Source organism: Polypterus senegalus, chromosome 8, assembly GCF_016835505.1.
Source record: "Polypterus senegalus isolate Bchr_013 chromosome 8, ASM1683550v1, whole genome shotgun sequence".
Classification (NCBI taxonomy): domain Eukaryota; kingdom Metazoa; phylum Chordata; class Cladistia; order Polypteriformes; family Polypteridae; genus Polypterus; species Polypterus senegalus.
Genome location: NC_053161.1, coordinates 169,778,450 through 169,798,285, shown reverse-complemented (window position 1 = coordinate 169,798,285; position 19,836 = coordinate 169,778,450). Strand labels below are relative to the sequence as shown.

Sequence of the window (19,836 nt, the reverse complement as noted above, 5' to 3'; positions counted from 1 at the left end):
TAGCAGTCTACTGATCAGTGACACACTTGATTGTCCATATCTGCTTGTTGTATTCTTATGTACTCACTCATTGTAGAATGACATGATGGAACAAAGGAGATTGAATGACAAAAAGACAATTTGGACATTAAGATAACACACTAATGAGACTGACCTGAGATGGAGGTGACAACGAGGGTCTGAATGGGGACTTTATGAAGTAAGGGATTGAGGAATGGGGACTTTATGAAGTAAGGGATTGAGGTGACAAGTTCAGGGTGTGACATTGACTGTCCTGACTTTATTATACAGGCCTTTCTGGACACTCATTGTCCTCACACAAGTAACAGTTGCCTCTTTGACAGGCCAGTGAAATTTTTACTGGCATATCTAACCAACACATGGACATGATAAACAGGAATGGAGTAAAACACAGAAGTGCATTAAATGGAGGAGGAAATAAATCTGTTGGACTGACATCCTCCTCACTTCTGTTTTTATGAGGCCATCAGTTGAAACCTTGAAGAGAAAAAATAAGAAAAGAGTTTTAAAAAAAGAAAGAGGAAAACAGACAGCCATGAATTGCCCGTATGTGTCTTGTTTTCACAACACATCATGTGTGTTCTCCATGTTCTTCTTATCTTCTTCTCCATACAAACTCAGTGTGCTCTTACTAAATTTATGTTCAAAATGTGTCTCACTCTGACTGCTTCACCTCCATCTGCATCTCGTTGATGTTTTGTTTCATTCACAAGATGCTCTTTCTTTTGCTATGGTCAGTGCTTTGTTATGGTTGTCAACAGTCAGCACAGCCAAGGAAGGCTCAGGCTTTCACAGAAGTGTAGGGAATGTTGTTACTTTTGTGCTCTTATTCCTGTCACTATGTCTTTCTTCATTCCCTCACTTCTCTCTCTTCTCCTCCACAGACTGGTCTCATGTCATCTCACCGCCAGCTGTTGCTTAGCTCTCTCCTCAGCTCTTTCTTCTCCACACTCACGTCTGACTGAACTGGACCTGAGCAAAAACAACATGGAGGATTCAGGAGTGGCTCACCTGTGTGAGGGGCTGAGGAGTGAAAACTGCAAATTAGAGAAACTGAGGTGAGTGAAGGAGGGGGAGAGTGTTGTAGAGAAAGAGAAAGTGTGTGTGTGTATGTGTGTGGTTGTGTGTATGTGTATGGTCAGTCAGTAATTCTTGTCATTTTATGGCTCTTGATGTTTCACACAATAAAAATGCTGTGTTTAATCAGGACAGACTGCAGTGTCACATGTGGACAAATTGATGGACTTGAGGTAGACACAGCTGCAGATTTCTCTTTAATAATTTAATTCACAAAAACAGCATTTTGACAATGAGCTCCTCTCACACTGTGGTCACTATCATCCTCTTATCACCCCACTGTCCAGCATGTTGATTTATTTATTTTCCCACAATCCCTTGCTGTACATTCTTTATTTCAGTCATGTTCTTGATGAAAGGGCATTAAGGAGAGACATAGGTTTTGACCAAAGTTGGACAAAGAGATCTCATTGAGTCATTATTACACTCAAGTGAACCAAACTAAACCAACTTCTATCTGAAAGGAAATAGAACTTCAGCCCAAACTGATCTGTGGATCTAATATCCAACAGGCTGACACACATTATATGCATTAGATGTCCAGTGACACCGAGAGGAATTCTCAGAAGGTGACTCCAGTGGGTATATCACTAAGATGAAGTGATAGTGAAGTGGCATCCTCTTGTAACTCACACTTGTGTCTCTTGGACATTTATAAGAAAAATCTAATCAAAAGGAAATACAATAATAAATCAAGTATATAGCACCTTCCTACACTTTTCATTCAGTTATGATGCAGGTAGTTCTTCACTGTAAAATCCTCAGGGGCCTCCACACTGGCTGGGGAGCAGGCAAAACTCTTTGCTGATACTTCTAGCAGAGGCACGTTTAATCCAGCAAGGTCTCACCTGCTGGCTTTGGGGGACACAGACCTTCAAAATGGGAAACTGATTACAACAACTATCAGTCCTAAAATATATTACCAAATGTCCTAATAAGGAGAGAGTCACTGTAAACCTCTGGCTTTATAATAAAGGGCAGATAAAGAATCTTATAAAAATAAAAGATATATTTTCATAATACATGGTACTTGCAAACTGCTCAAAAGAATGCAAAAAGCCAAAATACAGAACCCAAAGAGCGGTCAAAAACAGAGCATAGGTCAGAAATCCAGAATTCAATAGTATTAAAAAAGAAGAAAGAAAAAGAAAAAAGATAAGGGAATACATCAACACCAAGAACAGACTAATGTACTGCACCAGACCAGGGGGTCTTCTCAGCCTTTATAAGGCTTTGGGGGTGTGATTCAACAGAGAGAGACAGGTGGCCATGCCGGTTGAGGAACCACCCTCAAAGTACAAGTGACCTGAGAGTACACAGTATACAATAATGAAAAATTATATATCTCACAAAAATTAATAATAGATATGCAGAGAATACTTTAAATTAAACAAAGAAATCATAAAAAGAACATAAACACATAAACATGACACACATGTTCCTCAGCAGCTCACTGATGTGATCAGAGTTTTAAACCCCAAGCCGCACAAATCCTTCTTTTGTTCATTTCAATCCCACACATTTCAGAAACAATCTTCAATCAAATGTCCAAATAGAGATAGAATATTCTGACCTTCACTACACAGTCATTAAATGCCTGTAAAACCTCCACAGGAAGGTGTCCAGGAAGCATCTGTATCAGACGCCTGGACCGCCTCAATTGGCCCATCTCGATGAGGAGAGTCAGCGGCTGTACTCCAAGCCTTTCTTGTATGTCTGTGCTTCTCATCCTGTCTCTAAGGAGATCCCAGCCACAATCTCATTCTTTTGGTCATTTCCCAAAGCTCAAGACCATAGCTGAGGGTAGGGGTGTACATTGACTGGAAAATCAAGAGCTTCACTTTCTATTTCAGCTCTTTCTTCACCACTACATATACTGTTGGATGTTGGACTTCCCACTACAAGACCCTTAAAAATCTGTGCATACAGTTTTATTTAAGTAGCCCTCTGAACTGTGGATTGTGAATACAGCCAATCAAGTGTACCTTACAATGACTTGCCATTAAATGTCACAAAGTACAATTGTGACAAAATATTACTGTATATATTATAAAGACTAAAAATATTAGCATTTAAAACCTTTTAAAAGTACAATTCCTGTCATAATCTTCTCAAGTACAGTAACAACAGTAAATATTATTCATTACTTTACACCTCAGTTAATAAGTGAAAAGTCTGAAGCTCCCAAGTTCTGCTGATGTGACTTGTTGACTGGTCTTGTCTTTGGCTCATCTTCTTGTCTGCCATTAAAAAGATTTCAGTTGTATATTGAGCACACAAACTCAGCTCAGTTTGGTCTCCTAGTTCAAAATCCGTAGTACTTCAGAGTGTCCAGTGACATTTCATTTGTGGCCCTTGTCACTTACATGTCACTCTCATTTGTGCACATATCATTCTAGAAGTTTATTGTTGCCACATCCTCTTTTACTTGCTCTAAAAATTGTGAAGTTAGCCAACATCTCTAAAGTATCTCTAAAGTCTATAAAGTATAAAAATTGAAATAAGAGGCAAGAAAGAGAAAAAAATCAGAACCAAGAGCAAAGGGCTCAGTTGCATGTTTAGATTTGCATCCAGGTCCCTGATGTGTGAGGCAGTGTCTAACCATTGTGCCACTGTGCTGTTCAAATGTATACATTTGATTGTCAGTATAAGTGTAACATATTCAGCCCTCCTTAGCCTTTACACTTTACACAAATGTTTAACAACACAGTAATCAAACACTTTAGTCAGTCGGCATTTTTAGTCCAACTAGAGACACAAAAGTGTCACATTTGATCAAAGGCCTGGTAAATCAAATTCACTGAGATGGCTGCCTTCTCCTCACACCTTCTCAGTCTGATTTACAGCTCTTGTTCTGCCTCCTCTGTTATTTTGGTCAATCCTGGTTCCCAGTTCTGCGCCCAGTGACTGAGGTTTTGGACTTGACATCCCAGTGACGCAGGTTCAGTTCCTGTCTCTTACATGCTGTGTGACCCTGAGTGAGTCACTTCACCTGTCTGTGTTCAAACTGTAAGAATGCAAGGAACAAGCTGAACTTTTAATGTGCCTTGGGATTTAAAGGCATTATATAAACTAAAAGAGATTTCTTTTGTCTCTGTCCATATTTTTATTCAGAATGTCAGTTAGTCAGTCATCATCCAACCCTCTATATCCTAAGACAGTGTCATGGGGTCTGCTGGAGCCAATCCCAGCCAACACAGGGTGCAAGGCAGGAACAAATCCCCAGGTAGGGCACCAGCCCACCACAGTATTCAGAATGTCATCATCAATATTTGTACTCAAATTCTGAATTGCAAACTGCTGCCATTTGTCCTGTTTTTCACAAAAATTAGTCATATATCAGTTTACATCCTTTAATTTATTTGGATTTTTCTGTCTTATTCTTTTATTTACGTTTCTATTTATTTTTTTATGTTTTACATTTGACACTTGCAATCCAAACCCCTTATCTGTGCTTCAGTTGCCATAAAGAGTGGAGGCCTGTCTGGTGTCTAGACTCTCTACTACCCACCAAAGCTCCTCAGTCATCCATGTCTGTAACCGGAGTGTGAAGAGACAGTTGCTATGACACAACAACGTGTGACAGAGGATGAGCTTTGCTCTGAGTGGCCAGTGACCCTGTCTATCCCTCCTGCACTGGACTGTCATGTCGTCCTATATCCCATCACCCCTCTCTACTTATGTCATCTCATTCTGTTTGATCTCATTGATATTAATTGTCCCCTGTTTTATTGTAATTTTGTGAAGGGTACTATATAAAATAAAGGCTAACTGATTTTACACCTAGTGACACTGCACATCTGGACATGCCAGCATTTCTAAATGGCCTCCTTCAAATCAGTTCATTTGTGTCTACACCCTGAGTGCTGAATGATGGACAGAAATCTGACTTTGTCACTTTGCTGTCACCATCATGACAAGTCCATCTGGGCTCAAGGACAAGGTCAGTGTTGCTATGTGATGTTACTGTCTAGTGTGAGTGCCAATATCCTCTCAACAGTTAGGATAACATGACAGACAGATGACATTTCCAGGTATATAGTGTCTTTGTCTTCAGTTGAAATTGTGTTTGAGTTCAAAGGCCAGTGGTCTGCTGGTCAATGACCAACCTGAGTGTCTGTCTCTGCTCATTTTCATCATGCCACATATTGAGACCCCTGGCTGTCTGCCAATGTATGTACAGACACAGTTAACACAGCATGGGTCTCATGTAGAATGCCTTGAAGGAACAAAGAGAACTGAATGACAAAAAGACAATGTGGACATTTAGACAACAAACTGATGAGACTGACCAAGGACTGAGATGACAATGAGGATCTGAATGGGGACTTTATGAAGTAAGACACTGTGAGAGAAATTAATTTGGACTGAGATGACAAGTTCAAAGTGTGACATTGTCTGTCCTGACTTTATTATACAGGCCTTTCTAGTCACTCTCAGGTTGAACAAAATAAGAAAAGAGAAGAGTTAAAAAAGAAAGAAGACAGCCATGAAATGCCCGTGTGTGTTTTGTGTTCACACCACATAATGTATGTCCTTCATGTTCTTCTTATCTTCTTCTCCATACAATCCCAATGTCATCTTAGATAGATAGAAAGATAGATAGATAGATAGATAGATAGATAGATAGATAGATAGATAGATAGATAGATAGATAGATAGATAGATAGATAGATAGATAGATAGATAGATTTCTTGACACACTTTTGCTGAACGATTCATTGGCTGAAAGTATTAAATGTTAGAGTCAGAGGAAGGATATGCATTTTATTAAATTTCTTCTCAAAATGTGTCTCTCATTATACAGGAGACTCTGCCAGGTCACATCAATTTTGTTTTTCTGCTCTTCTTTCATTTTCAATATTCTCTTTCCTATGCTATGGTCAGAGCTTCACTATGTATGGACATCATGGTCAGCACAGCCAGTGAGGACTCAGTCTTTGTCTGAAGTGGAGTGAAATCTGTTTGTGTTACTTCTGTCTGTCAGTGGCCTTTCAGTATGTTCATCCTCATGTCCTCAATTCTCTCTCTTCTTCTTCACAGCCTGTCTCATTGTGGCCTTGCCTCCAGATGTGGCTCAGCTCTCTCATCGGTTCTTTCTTCTCCACACTCACGACTGACTGAACTGAAGCTGAATAACAACAATGTGATGGATTTAGGAGTGGACCAGCTTTGTAGGGGCTGAGGAGTGAAAACTGCAAATTAGAGAAACTGAGGTGAGAGATGAAGGATGAATTTTACTTCTTGTCACTTTTTGCTAGGATTGTTCAACACCCAGAATACAAAAGCTGTGTTTAATCAGGACAGACTGAAGTGTCTTACAGACAGATGAACATGTGGTGGACACAGCTACTATCTTTTAATAATTAAATTCACAAAGACAGCATTGTGACCCTGAGCCCCACCTCCACAGTGGTCACTCTCATCGTCCTCTCTGTCCAGCATGTTGTCCTATTTTTTATCCAAAAATCCCCTTTCTGCCCGTTCTTTATTCCAGTCACGTCCTTATCTCTATTGTCACTTTCCTCCCTCACACTCCTCTAATCTCCTCACTAAAGTTTATTAAAAGTCAATAAAACAGAATTAAATGGAGAAACACTGGACAGTGGGAACAGAAAAACTGACCAGAGTGACCATGAGCAAGGAGGAGTGAACAACTGGAACTGGACTGTGGGGACAAAGAAGAACAAAGAGAGTAGGACTGCAGGGATAAGGAGAGAGAGGGAAGAAGGAAAGAAAAGAGAGACAAGAAAACAAAAGAAAAATGAGAAATAAAAGAAGAGGACAGGGCATAGTGCCAAAGTTGAGGAGAATACATTTACAGCAGCACTAGAAATGATCAGCCAGAAATAGAGAGAGGGAAAAGGTTGTTGGAATGGTAGGTGAAAGGATCGAGACTGAAGGCAGGGTGGGTAGTAATGAGAGACACATGTTTTGGCCAGAGGTGGACACACAGAGCTCATACAGACAAGTGAACCAAAAAGGCAGAATTTTCTTTGAACGTACAATACAACAACTTAAAGCAAAAGTGTAACAGAACATCAACCTAAATTGGTCAGTGGACCTAAAGACCAACAGGATGACGCACTTCATGTGAATTAGATGTCTAGAGACAGTGAAAGGAACTCTGGGAAGATGACCTCAGGGGGCCTGTCACTGAGATATTGCATGGTATGAAGTGGCACCTTCTTATGTTTATGACTCTCACATGTGTCTTTTGTGGGATGTTAGAAACAAAAATCTGATTCCAAGAAAATACAACAATCAATCAAGTATTTATGACATTTTCTGCACTTTTCCTGAACATGTGTTATGATGCATGGAGTTCTTCACCACAAATTCTTTGTGGGCTATTTATTTGTGCACAGAGCAGAGGCACACTTAACTCAGCCATGTCTCACCTGCTGGCTTTGGAGGATGTAGGTCCTCAAAAAGGGAAACTGGCCACAGCCTATCAGTCCCAAAATATATTGGCAAATGCCCTGACAGGGAGAGGGTAACTGTAAAAAAGGCAGACAAAGAGTCTTTATAAAAATAAAAGATACATTTTGAAAGGCTCAGTAAGTCCAAATAGCTTGAAAGTGGTAAAAGGTACAATGGATATGTCAATCCAATCACAAACACAGTCTCAATATGAAATCTAAAGAGAGTGGTTATAAAAAAAGCAGAGGCCATTAATCCAGAATTTGATAATTAAAGATACTTGAAGATTTGATAGAGCAAAGGAAAAAAAACAACAATATCTCTTTATAGAGCTGAGTCCACAACTGAACTGATTTGAAAGCACACAAAATGGTGTTTATAAAGCCAGTTAGACGAAGTGATGTCAATGGGACGAACTGGAAGTGAAGTCTTTGGGCCCAGGCTGAACTTCCCATAGTTGGTCTGCAAAAGAAAGAGAGAAAGGATCAGTGCACTCTGCTACCCCGTGGTCCGGCATGGTATTACCCTCATTCGAGCCCTTTAGCTACCTCCCACGTGCATTTGTGTGACACCACACATTAATACATAATTACTCAATAATAGAAACTTATACATATTACAATGATAAATGCAATAAACATACAGAAAAATACTTGCAATTAAACAAAAGAGAAACAAAAAGGAACTTAAATGGGGAATACAGCACATGAACAAACAGAACCATGTCACACGTGTTCCTCAGCCCCTCGCTAATGTGATCAGAAGTTCAAACCAACCAGCCTCACAATATACCACACATCTCAGCCAGAATCTTCCTAAACTCCAACAGGAACATATAATTAGAGATGCCAACATTCTGACCATCAATATACGGCCAATAAAGGTGCCTGTGCTGCCATGGTCACTCTGGTCACTTCATGATTTTCTTTATTTTAAAATACAAACAAGAACTTAGATTTGCAAAGCTGATTAAGAGAAGATGGACAAGAGAAGTTACAGGACAGCTTTGACTCAACAGATATGAATGTATTTAAAACTGACACAGTGAAACACAAAAGTACACAAACATGGTCACTTCATGTATTTGTATGTGTGGATAAGCGGGCATTAGCACAAGGACAAACCTGGGTTCAACCCTAAACCTATACAACTGGGCCACGACAAAGAACTGGGAGGAATAGAAGAAGGCTAAGTACAGACTGGAGAAATAGAGGAGAGGACAAGAGGAAGAACTGAGACAAGTTTGAGGGAAATTGGCTGTGTGAACAAGTGACCAACAAGTCACTGACTACAACCCCAGGACCAGTTCAGCGGCCAATGAGAAAGACAGCAGGATGTTCATGAAGCTGCTCATCTGACTTCTGTTAATTTTGCACCTATCTTCATTTACTCAGTTTGAAATGTTCCTCGCCACTCCTTCCATCTCTAGAAAAGAGGTCTTCAGATTTTTCAAGCACAGAATCCTAAAATACCATAGATCTAGAATCTCATCTCCTCTCTGCAGTCCAACTGTCTTCTGGTCACCCTGACTGACCTCAAGAATGCCACACTATTGAGTTAACAGGTCTGTGAATAACATGGTGGATGTGGCTTAATCTTCAGCTTGGACATACATGAAGGTACTGTTAGAAGCTTTCAGCTTGGTCTTCAAAGACATCAAACCAAGCTGTGACCCGCTTCATCTTCATCTGTTCTTTCAGTAAATGAATGGGTCCCATTAGCCAAACACTAAAATTTCACTTTGGCACTGCGCTATATATATAGAAGGAGATCTTGTATGATATGTGTATATTAAATATAGAAGTCACTTGGTACATGGATATGCATTTTGTCAGTTCCGAAATGGCATCACACAGAATGGCCACATTTTATGACACATAGTAGCATGGCTGCAAATTCAACGTGATGATGGCTTGTGCATTGAACAACAATAAATAGTAACACCATACTGTAAGAGGTTTAATAGCTACACCTTCATATTTTTATGGGCTATAAACAACAAACATAAATTTGAAATGAGACACAGTGAGCCTCATGCTCTTCCCAACCTAAACAGTGTCAGTGTCATAGGATCAATAATCTCCATCACACTTTACATCACACTGAGATGATACCCCACACAGTTGAGCACTAATCCTGTGTGGAGCTCACATTAATTTGTTTCTTATGAAGATCTCCAGTGTCTTCCTTCACATTTAAAGAATGCTGTTTCTCTCCCTAATTACCACACAGATTGCTGCACCTCAAGATTCTCATCATGTCAAGCCCATGAACTGCCCACTGACTGACACAACTTCCCATCCAGCCTGTATAGTGATTGTTTACCAGCCACTGAAATATTTTCTCCCATATCTAATACATAGTGTATAACCTACAACACTGTGATATGCTTTTAAAATTAATCTTCTGGGACCAAACATCATTTTGATCTTTTTGGGGGTTCCAGTAGTTGATATAAGATGGACAAGTGTGTCAGCACCAGAAAAGGAGAGGAATGAGTGAACACATGATATGTGATGGAGGTGGAAGGAAGAATGATTTTAAAGGTGACTTATGTGTGTGGAATAGTAAAGGAAGGAATCAAAATGACACCAAGATCCTAGCAGACGAAAGAGGTCAGATGACAAAATCAACAAGAAGAAGCCCCTTGTCTTAAGCTAAGCTTTAGAGCCAACTAGCAGGACTTTGATTTTGTTGCAGTTTAGCTTCAAAGAGTTCTATTCCATGTAGGTTTTAATATGACTGAGAAAAGTTATGAGTTGAGAAAACTCTGACAAACCTTCACTTTCAATGTTGAAATAGAATCCTAGTATCATCACATAGAAATGATAACTCAGTCCATCCATCCATCAATCCATCCTCTTCCGCTTATCCGAGATTGGGTCAGGGGCAGCAGCTTGAGCAGAGATGCCCAGACTTCCCTCTCCTGGCCACTTCTTCTAGCTCTTCCGGGGAATCCCGAGGAGTTACCAGGCCAGCGTGTCCTGGGTCTTCTTCAGGGCCTCCTCCTGGTTGGACATGCCCGGAACACCTCACCAGGGAGACATCCAGGAGGCATCCTGATCAGATACCTGAGTCACCTCATCTGACTCCTCTTGATGCGGAGGAGCAGTGGCTCTACTCTGAGCCCATCCTGGATGACTGAGCTTCTCACCCTATCTTTAAGGAAAGCCCAGACACTCTGCGGAGGAAACCTATTTCAGCCGCTTGAATTGCAATCTCATTCTTTCGGTCACTACCCATAGCTAATGACCATAGGTAAGTGTTGGAACATAGATCGACTGGTAAATTGAGAGCTTTGCCTTATGGCTCAGCTCCTTTTCACCACAAAGACCGATGCAGAGCCTGCATTACTGCGGACGCGACACCGATCCGCCTGTCAATCTCACTCTCCATTCTTCCCTCATTCGTGAACAAGACCCTGAGATACTTGCACTGCTCCACTTGTGGCAGGATCTCTCTCCCAACCCAGAGAGGCACGCCACCCTTTTCTGGCTGAGGACCATTGTCTCGGATTTGGATGTGCTGATTCCCATCCCAGCCGCTTCACACTCAGCTGCGAACCGATCCAGGCGTGGGGCGTAGAATGTCACCTCTCTGAAGGGAAAGGAGCCTGAGCTAGTGCATGAGGTCGAGAGGTTCCAGCTAGATATAGTCGGGCTCACATCGACGCACAGCTTGGACTCTGGAACCAATCTCGTTGAGAGGGGCTGGACTCTCTACCACTCTGGAGTTGCCCCGGTGAGACGCACCAAGTGGGTGTGGACATACTTATTGACCCCGACTTGGAGCCTGTTCATTGGGGTTTACCCGTGGGCCGAGAGGTAGCCTCCCTCCACCTTCGGGTGGGGGACGGGTCCTAACTGTTGTTTGTGCATATGCACCGAGCAGCAGTTTGGAGTACCCACCCTTTTGGAGTCCCTGGAGGGTGCTAGAGGGCATAATTTCTGGTGACTCCCTTGTACTGCTGGGAGATTTCAATGCTCACGTGGGCAATGACAGTGAGACCTGGAAGGCGTAATTGGGAGGAATGGCCCCGATCTGAACCGAGCAGTGTTTTGTTATTGGACTTTTGTGCTCATCACGGATTATCTATAACGAACACCATGTTCAAGCATAGAGGTGTTCATATGTGCACTTGGCACCAGGACACCCTAGGCCTCAGTTTGATGATCAACTTTGTGGTTGTGTTGTTGGGCTTGCGGCCACATGTCTTGGACACTCGGGTGAAGAGAGGGCGGAGCTGTCAACTGATCACCACCTGGTGGTGAGTGGCTTCGATGGTGGGGGAGGATGCCAGTCAGGCCTGGTAGGCCCAAACGTGTTGTGAGGGTCTGCTGGGAACGTCTAGACAGAGTCCCCTGTCAGAAGTAGCTTTAACTCCTATACACACATATATATATATATATATATATACACATATATACATATATATACATACATATATATACATATATATATATATATATATTTTGTAAGATATGGCGCCATTCATCCCAGCCAATACCCCAAGCGCCAGGTGGAGCCCTCCTTGCAGCATGGAGGTCCCAGAAGACCAGCAGGGCATCATGGACAATGTGGTTTTATGCACAGCCCTGCTGGATGCCATGGGGCCACAGGAGGGAGCTGCAGGGAGGACCGAGGGCTTCTTCATGCCCTGTGACCCGGAGGTTCGTCATAGGAAGAGCGGCGGACTTCGGGTTGAAGAAAAGGACTATTTACCCTGACCGGAAGGAATAAAGACTTGTGGACTGTTGGGCAGAAACATCTCCGGGTCAGGGAGTATAAAGGACTATGGGAACTCCCAGACAACGAGCTGAGTTGGGAGGCAGGTTGGCTAAGCGTCTGGGAGTTTGGAGGATTGGTTTATTTGAGAATTGTTGGTTTATTAGAGAATTGTGGAGAGGAGCGTGCTTTGTGCACATAATTATTATAATAAATAATAATTGGACTTTTATCTGGTGTCTGGCGTGTGGTCTAAGGGTACAAGGGTGCGAGCAAGCCCTTAATCTGTCACAATATGTATAGATATATATACATATACACATAAATCCACATATATCTACATATACACACATACATATACATACATACATACATACACACGCATATATACACACAAATACATATATATATATATATACATACACACACACATATATAAACATATATATACATATACATACATATCTACATATATACATATACTCACACACACACATATATATAAACATATATATACATATACATACATATCTACATATATACATATACTCACACATACATATATATATATATCTTTGGGGTGGGAGCAACTGTGCTGGCGGTGGCAGAATCCATCAAGGAAGAAAAATGAAAAACATTATTTGTACAAAATCTTAATTTATTTATCCATTCCTAAATAATTAAATGGGCAGGCTATTTCAGTATCAGTGCAATACGCTGCTTGTTAAAACGGATAACTCCGCTCTTACGTGCAAGTCTGCGTGGATATTATGAACTATCGTATCTGTTCAAGTTCTATTTAAATTTTAAATAGAAGGAATTTTTATTTAGTTGACAAAATTCTTTTTTTGTTCTTCAAAGTCACCAAAGCGCCGTGTGAACTCAGTGCGCTCAGTTTATCAGCAAAGTGCGTATTTGGGAACATCGTTGTGCCGATTTGGTTCAACATTACTTGGCAACAGGGAAAGTGGGGCAAGTTGCACTGGTGCATTTGTGTCTCCCATAAAAGCAGCTTCACTTGAAATCACTTTGTGATTTTGCACGAGTAAAAACGTCTGCTGAAGTGTCAGATGTTTTGTCTCATAGTGTCCTGATGTTTTGTCTCATTGTGCCGTCTTAGATTAAATTCTGTAATTACAGCCACATTAGCTCCACAAATGAGACACACGTGTTCAGTAAACATATACTCAGCCTCCCATCGGTTTTTAAAGGCTCTATGTTCAGAATCACCCTTTCTCTTCGGCATTGTGTGGGCTAGCTTCGCAATAACTTGCAGAGTCATAAGCTAGACTTGATTAACGTGGTAAGTGTTCGGCAAGGCAGCTGAAGCGCTGCATTATGGGATCTGTAGTCTATTGTGTTACCAGTGCTTCATATCCCCGGCCATTAATAACAATGATATATAAACTGATCTCGCGGGCGGATATAATTACACGCCGGGCGGATGGGGACCGCGCCCTTGAGTATGACACATATAGACTAAATAGATATATTTTTCAAATGTGATCGCAATTCAGAACGCGCACTACAGTACATCGAGCCCGCGTGCTATTGTGGTTTTGCCTGCATGCATCAATAAGTCAACCTCCCCTCGCTCTTACTTTTTTACCGTTCATTACAAACGCCAGCGGCAGCCTGTCTATGAACTTAATTTAATATAAACTTACGGTTCACGCCGTGCTTTGTTTCCGCAGTAGCTGTACTTATGAATATCCTTGTATTTATGAATACGCTTGTGTGCATCACTTGCTTCATAATCTTTTCTGCCTTCTCAATTGTGAAATGTCGTTTTTTTAGCGCATTTGGAGGTCTTCCTTGTTCTCTACGTACTTACGTAGGAGGCGTGATGATGTCACACGAAACTCCGTCCCCACGGCCTTCCAGTTCAACTCCATTACATTATATGGAGAAAAAATAGCTTCCAGTTATGACCATTACGCGTAGAATTTCGAAATGAATCCTGCCCAACTTTTTTAAGGAAGCTGTAAGGAATGAGCCTGCCAAATTTCAGCCTTCTACCTACACGGGTGGAGAATTAGTGATGAGTCAATGAGTGAGTCAGTCAGTCAGTCAGTGAGGGCTTTGCCTTTTATTAGTATAGATTATTTCTGATCTTACTTGGAAATTCAGTTTAGTTTTAGTTTTCCTTCATCATGTATTTTTAGTTTTAATTTAGTTTTTATTTCACTAAGACATTTCTATTTTATATATATATATACAGTATATATATATACTATATATATATATATATATATATATATATATATATATAGTTTCGGTTTTAGTTATAGTAATTATGGGTAAAGAGCTACTATGGAGTTTAGTTTTGTGTCAGACAGAACTGCACACTTAACGAGTGGGGATATAATAGAAGTTTAATGTTAGTGGAAGCTTACTACACAACATGGTTTACTATCTGGTTTTGTTTTTGTCTGATATAAACAAGCATAATCAAAACCACATACTGAATATGAACAATTTTATAATTTTTACAATATTTTCTATGTCATTCTTGCTGAACAACTGTGCACTGATTGTTACCCAGAATGGGCCAATTTGTAATGAAATTTAGGTGAATTTTAAGGTTTGAGTATTTTTTACTCTAAATGTCTGCAGTACACCACATATCCTGCTCCAAGACAACATTATTACAATTAATGCCTTCAATATTGCATTCAAAAATCTCCAATACTGGGCTTTGTTATTTTCTACCAGCCATATTGATCTCTGATTCCATGTCAGGAATATTCAATTTATAGACAGGATTTTGTCACCTGCAGGCCTGAAAAGATATCAAAAATCAGAAATTATATTCTACTGTGTTCTCACAGTTGTGATCATGTAAATCATGGGGGCATAGGAAGAACAGGGCTCTTAGGCTTGAATCAGTGTGCTGACCCCACCTAGCTGTATTGAGGGAAACAAAGAAGCATTTAGTGTTAAGGTTGGGGTTAGTGAGACTTGAATAAGAGCAGGTAATAGGAGTACAGAAGGGAAAGAAATGACAGAAACAGCAGGTCAGATTAAGAGCAATATATACATTTTCTAAACCTGCTTATCACAGGAAATTTGGAGCCTATCCTAGCTGCTTTGGATGCAAAGCAGGAGACATCCTTGGACAGGGTGCCAGCCTATTGCATCAACACTGTATATATGCTATATGTATGCCATGGTGGTCGTTAAGAACAAAAAAGTATGATATTTCAACTATCTGTTTTTAGAGAGAGATACAAACTGAAATGAGGGGGACAAACACTTTAAAACATAATTCTGTCATGGGATTCTTTTCACAATATCAGATATTTTGAGCTGTGAATGTAAAACTAAAAAGAAAATACAATACAAAAAAACATTAGTAGGTTTAGTTTTTCACCAGTTGTCAGACTCTCTTCACCTACCTACCAGTAGTTAATCAGATACATTACCAACTCACTTTTGTTAAATTACCTCTTTAAAGCAAAACTGATTGGTCAGCAACAATATGCTGATCTTGTTGACCTTGTCAGTCTCTCAATCAGTGCCAATTTATTTTCAAAAGAATTTCTCCTGTGCTTGAACGGCAGGTGAATTATTGTCAACAAAACACAGACACCTGAGAAATAAACTGAAACATTGCTCACTCGTGATTTGTCTGTCCATACGGTAAAGATTTTGTTGACCAGCACATTCAGACTTCATGCATTTGAATTACATCTTTACATATAAGAAGCACAAAGAAATGCGGCAGTTCATCATAACTGACATCAGACTCAAATTCAGCCTGTAATTTGGCTTAGTGTGTGCTGTTGTTTTATAGTTGCTGTGTACATACTGTATTTTGGACCCAGTCAGAATTACAGCTAACATGGTGTAATTTATGAACAGACTAAAAATACTGCATGAAGAAGTGCTATCTGGCATCAATCCTAAATGCACATCTCTGTTGAAAGTTGAAAGAATTTTGCTGGATCTACTTTATCAAAGTTTTTTTAATTGTATTTATTTTATTAATATCACATAACATTCCATACAAATAACTCAAGTTTTACCAAAAAAAAAAAAAGGTTTGCAATAAATCAACCCCTACCCTTGAGAAGAGAGCTTGCCCAGCAGTGTAAAACTTTATGCTAGTAAAAATAATTAAATAGATAAATTAATAAATGAATAAAGATAAATGGAGTAAAAGAGGGAGAGAACCTGCTCATTCTAGAAATGATTATTCTAAAATGTTATTGATTAGATCCTGTCTGGTTTTGAAAAGGTTTTGTACAGATTCTACGAATTTTATTTTTTCAATTTCAAGCAGCATATAACATCAGTTACCCACTGACTTAAAACAGGAGAGTTAGGATTCTTCCAGTTGAGCAAGATAATTCTGCGTGCCAATAGTGAAGTAAAGGCAATTACAGTTTGTTCTTCTCCAATTTAATTGCATCTGGAAGTGCACCAAACACAGCTGGTAGTGTATTAGGAGAGATTTTGACACCAAGGCTGTCTGAATGGCATTTAAAGATTTTGGTCCAAAATTATGTTAATTTGGTGCAGGCCCAAAACAAATTAATAAAATAAATAAATAATAATAAAAAACTACATACATTTGAGATGGTGGAAAAGGTGGTTCTCGTGCAGGTGTGCCACCAATAAAAGCTTCTCTTTCTTAAAATACTTTCTACATTGGTTCATATTCTGAGTGAGTGAAGCACAATTGGTAAGTATATCGGCGATGACTTGTATTTATTGTGGTGCAAAGCAAGGAATATAAAGAAGTACTGCAGAATTTTATTTCTATTGGACCAAGCCTGTGTATGTTCATCTATTTGTGTCCATGTTTTTATAGCTTGTATATTTGCTGCCCAGTAATAAAATTGAAAGTTAGGCAGAGCCATGCCACCTTCTGCCTTAGGTCTTTGTAGGGTCAGTCTTTGGATATGTGGATGTTTTGAATTCCAAATGAGATTAGAGTTGAATCCAATTTCTTAAAAATAATTTATTGATGTATATTGGGATGTTTTGAAATAAAAAGAGAAGCTTAGGAAGGGTATTCATCTTAACAGTGTTAATTCTTCCAGCTAAAGTGAGATAAAGTGACAAAGTTTGAGTAGGACCTTTGGATCCATAACCAAATTCCACACCAGGGTTGTGTTTTATAAAATTGTATGTTTGTGTAAGAAATGGCTTATGCAGGTTTCTGTCCAGTGTAATACTTTCATATCATTTTCCAAAATTTATCATCCTGATTGAAATGCCAAAATTGAAACCCGACACAGACTGGATATGGAGGCACATGGCTATTTTAAAACTATTTTATTTTTCTTTGCCTGTGGGCGACGTCTTCCCGTGTCCCACAGGCAGTACACGTCCCAAGCACAACACACCAAATAAAACACACAATAAAGCACTCTCTCTTCTTCCACCAGTCCTCCCTGGCAAACTTGTCTTCCTCCTCCCAATTCTGGCTCCTTGAGTGGTGGCTGCTGGTCCCTTTTATAGTTCACCCAGACGTGCTCCAGGTGCTTGATTGCCGAGTTCCGCTGTACTTCCAGGTGTGGCGAATACGCTGCCCATAAGGGCTCAGGAATTCCAGCTGCAGCCTCCCTGGCGGCGCCTCGGGACCCAACAGGGCTGCCCCCAACTCCAATTCCCATGGAGCCCTGCGGGAAACTGAGGCACCGCCAAACACAGGGGCAGACATTTAGAGTTCAGAGGGAGGTATTGTACCATCCATGGCAGCATCCCCATGTGCATATAAAGAAGGGGCATCCCGCCTGTCATGGACCCCAGCCGTTGCCACAATATTTATACAGTCATATGAAAAGTTTGGGAACACCTCTTAATTCTTTGGATTTTTGTTTATCATTGAGTTTTCAAAGTAGCAACTTCCTTTTAATATCTGACATGCCTTATGGAAACAGTTGTATTTCAGCAGTGACATTAAGTTTATTGGATTAACAGAAAATATGCAATATGCATCATAACAAAATTAGACAGGTGCATACATTTGGGCACCCCAACAGAGATATTACATTAATACTTAGTTGAGCCTCCTTTGCAAATATAACAGCCTCGAGACGCCTCCTATAGCCTTTGATGAGTGTCTGGATTCTGGATGGAGGTATTTTTGACCATTCTTCATACAAAATCTCTCCTGTTCAGTTAAATTTGGTGGCTGCCGAGCATGAACAGCCTGCTTCAAATTATTCCATAGATTTCCGATGATATTCCAGTCATGGGACTGTGACGGCCATTCCAGAACATTGTACTTCTCCCTCTGCATGAGTGTCTTTGTAGATTTCAAACTGTGTTTTGGGTCATTGTCTTGTTGGAATATCCAACCCCTGTGTAACTTCAACTTTCTGACTGATGCTTGAACATTATCCTGAAGAATTTGTTGATATTGGGTTGAATTCATCCGTCCCTCGACTTTAACAAGGGCCCCAGTCCCTGAACTAGCCATACAGCCCCACAGCATGATGGCCCTCCACCAAATTTGACAGTAGGTAGCTGGTATTTTTCTTGGAATGTGGTGTTCTTTTTCCGCCATGCAAAGCACTTTTGTTATGACCAAATAACTCAATTTTTGTTGTATCAGTGCAAAGCACTTTGTTCCAAAATGAATCTGGCTTGTGTAAACAAGCATTTGCATACAATAAGCGACTCTGTTTGTGGCGTGGGTGCAGAAAGGGCTTTGTGTACAGATGTTCTTTGTGCAAATTGTGCTGAATTGTAGAACGATGTACAGATACACCATCTGCAGTGAGATGTTCTTGCAGGTCTTTGGAGGTGATCTGTGGGTTGTCTGTAACCATTTTCACAATCCTGCGCATATGCTGCTCCTGTATTTTTCTTGGCCTGCCAGATCTAGGTTTAACAGCAACTGTGCCTGTGGTCTTTCATTTCCTGATTCAATTCCTTACAGTTGAAACTGACAGTTTAAACCTCTGAGTTAGCTTTTTGTAGCCTTTCCCTAAACCATGAGACTGAACAATCTTTGTTTTCAGATCTTTTGAGAGTTCCTTTGAGTATCCCATGCTGTCACTCTTCAGAGGAGAGTCAAAGGGACCCACAACTTGCAATTGACCACCTTAAATACCTTTTCTCATGATTGGACACACCTGTCTATGAAGTTCAAGGCTTAATGAGCTAATCCAACCAATTTGGTGTTGCAAGTAATCAGTCTTGAGCAGTTACATCCATTCAAATCAGCAAAATTATAAAGAGGATCCACATTTTTGCACAGCCAGTGTGACAATAACACAACACAGACATAATAAAGATTTGGGGCAGCCACCGTATATTGTTTTCCCAGCTGCAAAGTTTAAGTTTTTAAGCACGATGTGCATAGAGCAGAGTCCACAACAGAACTGACTATAATAGACCAAGATGGAGTCTTTAAAGGCCTGTAGACAATGACGTCATCAAAAGGGCGGAACCAGAAGTGATGTCAGCAAAGGGGCCGGCTTCAGAAGTGACATCAGAAAGGGGCCATTTTGGAAGTGACGCCAGCAATGGGCCGGCTACGGAAGTGACGCCAGCAAAGGGGCCGGCTCCGTAGTGATGTCTTCTGAGGCACCGGAACCTTGCAGGATTACCTGGGAAAGGTCTGTAGGGAAC

General features: G+C 40.4%; 1 protein-coding gene across 1 annotated transcript in view; it reads left to right on the top strand.

Annotated features, from left to right (window-relative positions):
• The first annotated feature begins 1,038 nt into the window (after window positions 1-1,038).
• Window positions 1,039-19,836, top strand: part of LOC120534498 (ribonuclease inhibitor-like) — a 79,921-nt gene continuing 61,123 nt past the window's right edge. The window contains exons 1-2 of the mRNA XM_039762102.1: window positions 1,039-1,079; window positions 6,142-6,314. The gene's annotated coding sequence lies outside the window, so the exon portion shown is untranslated. The remainder of the gene's footprint in view (window positions 1,080-6,141; window positions 6,315-19,836) is intronic.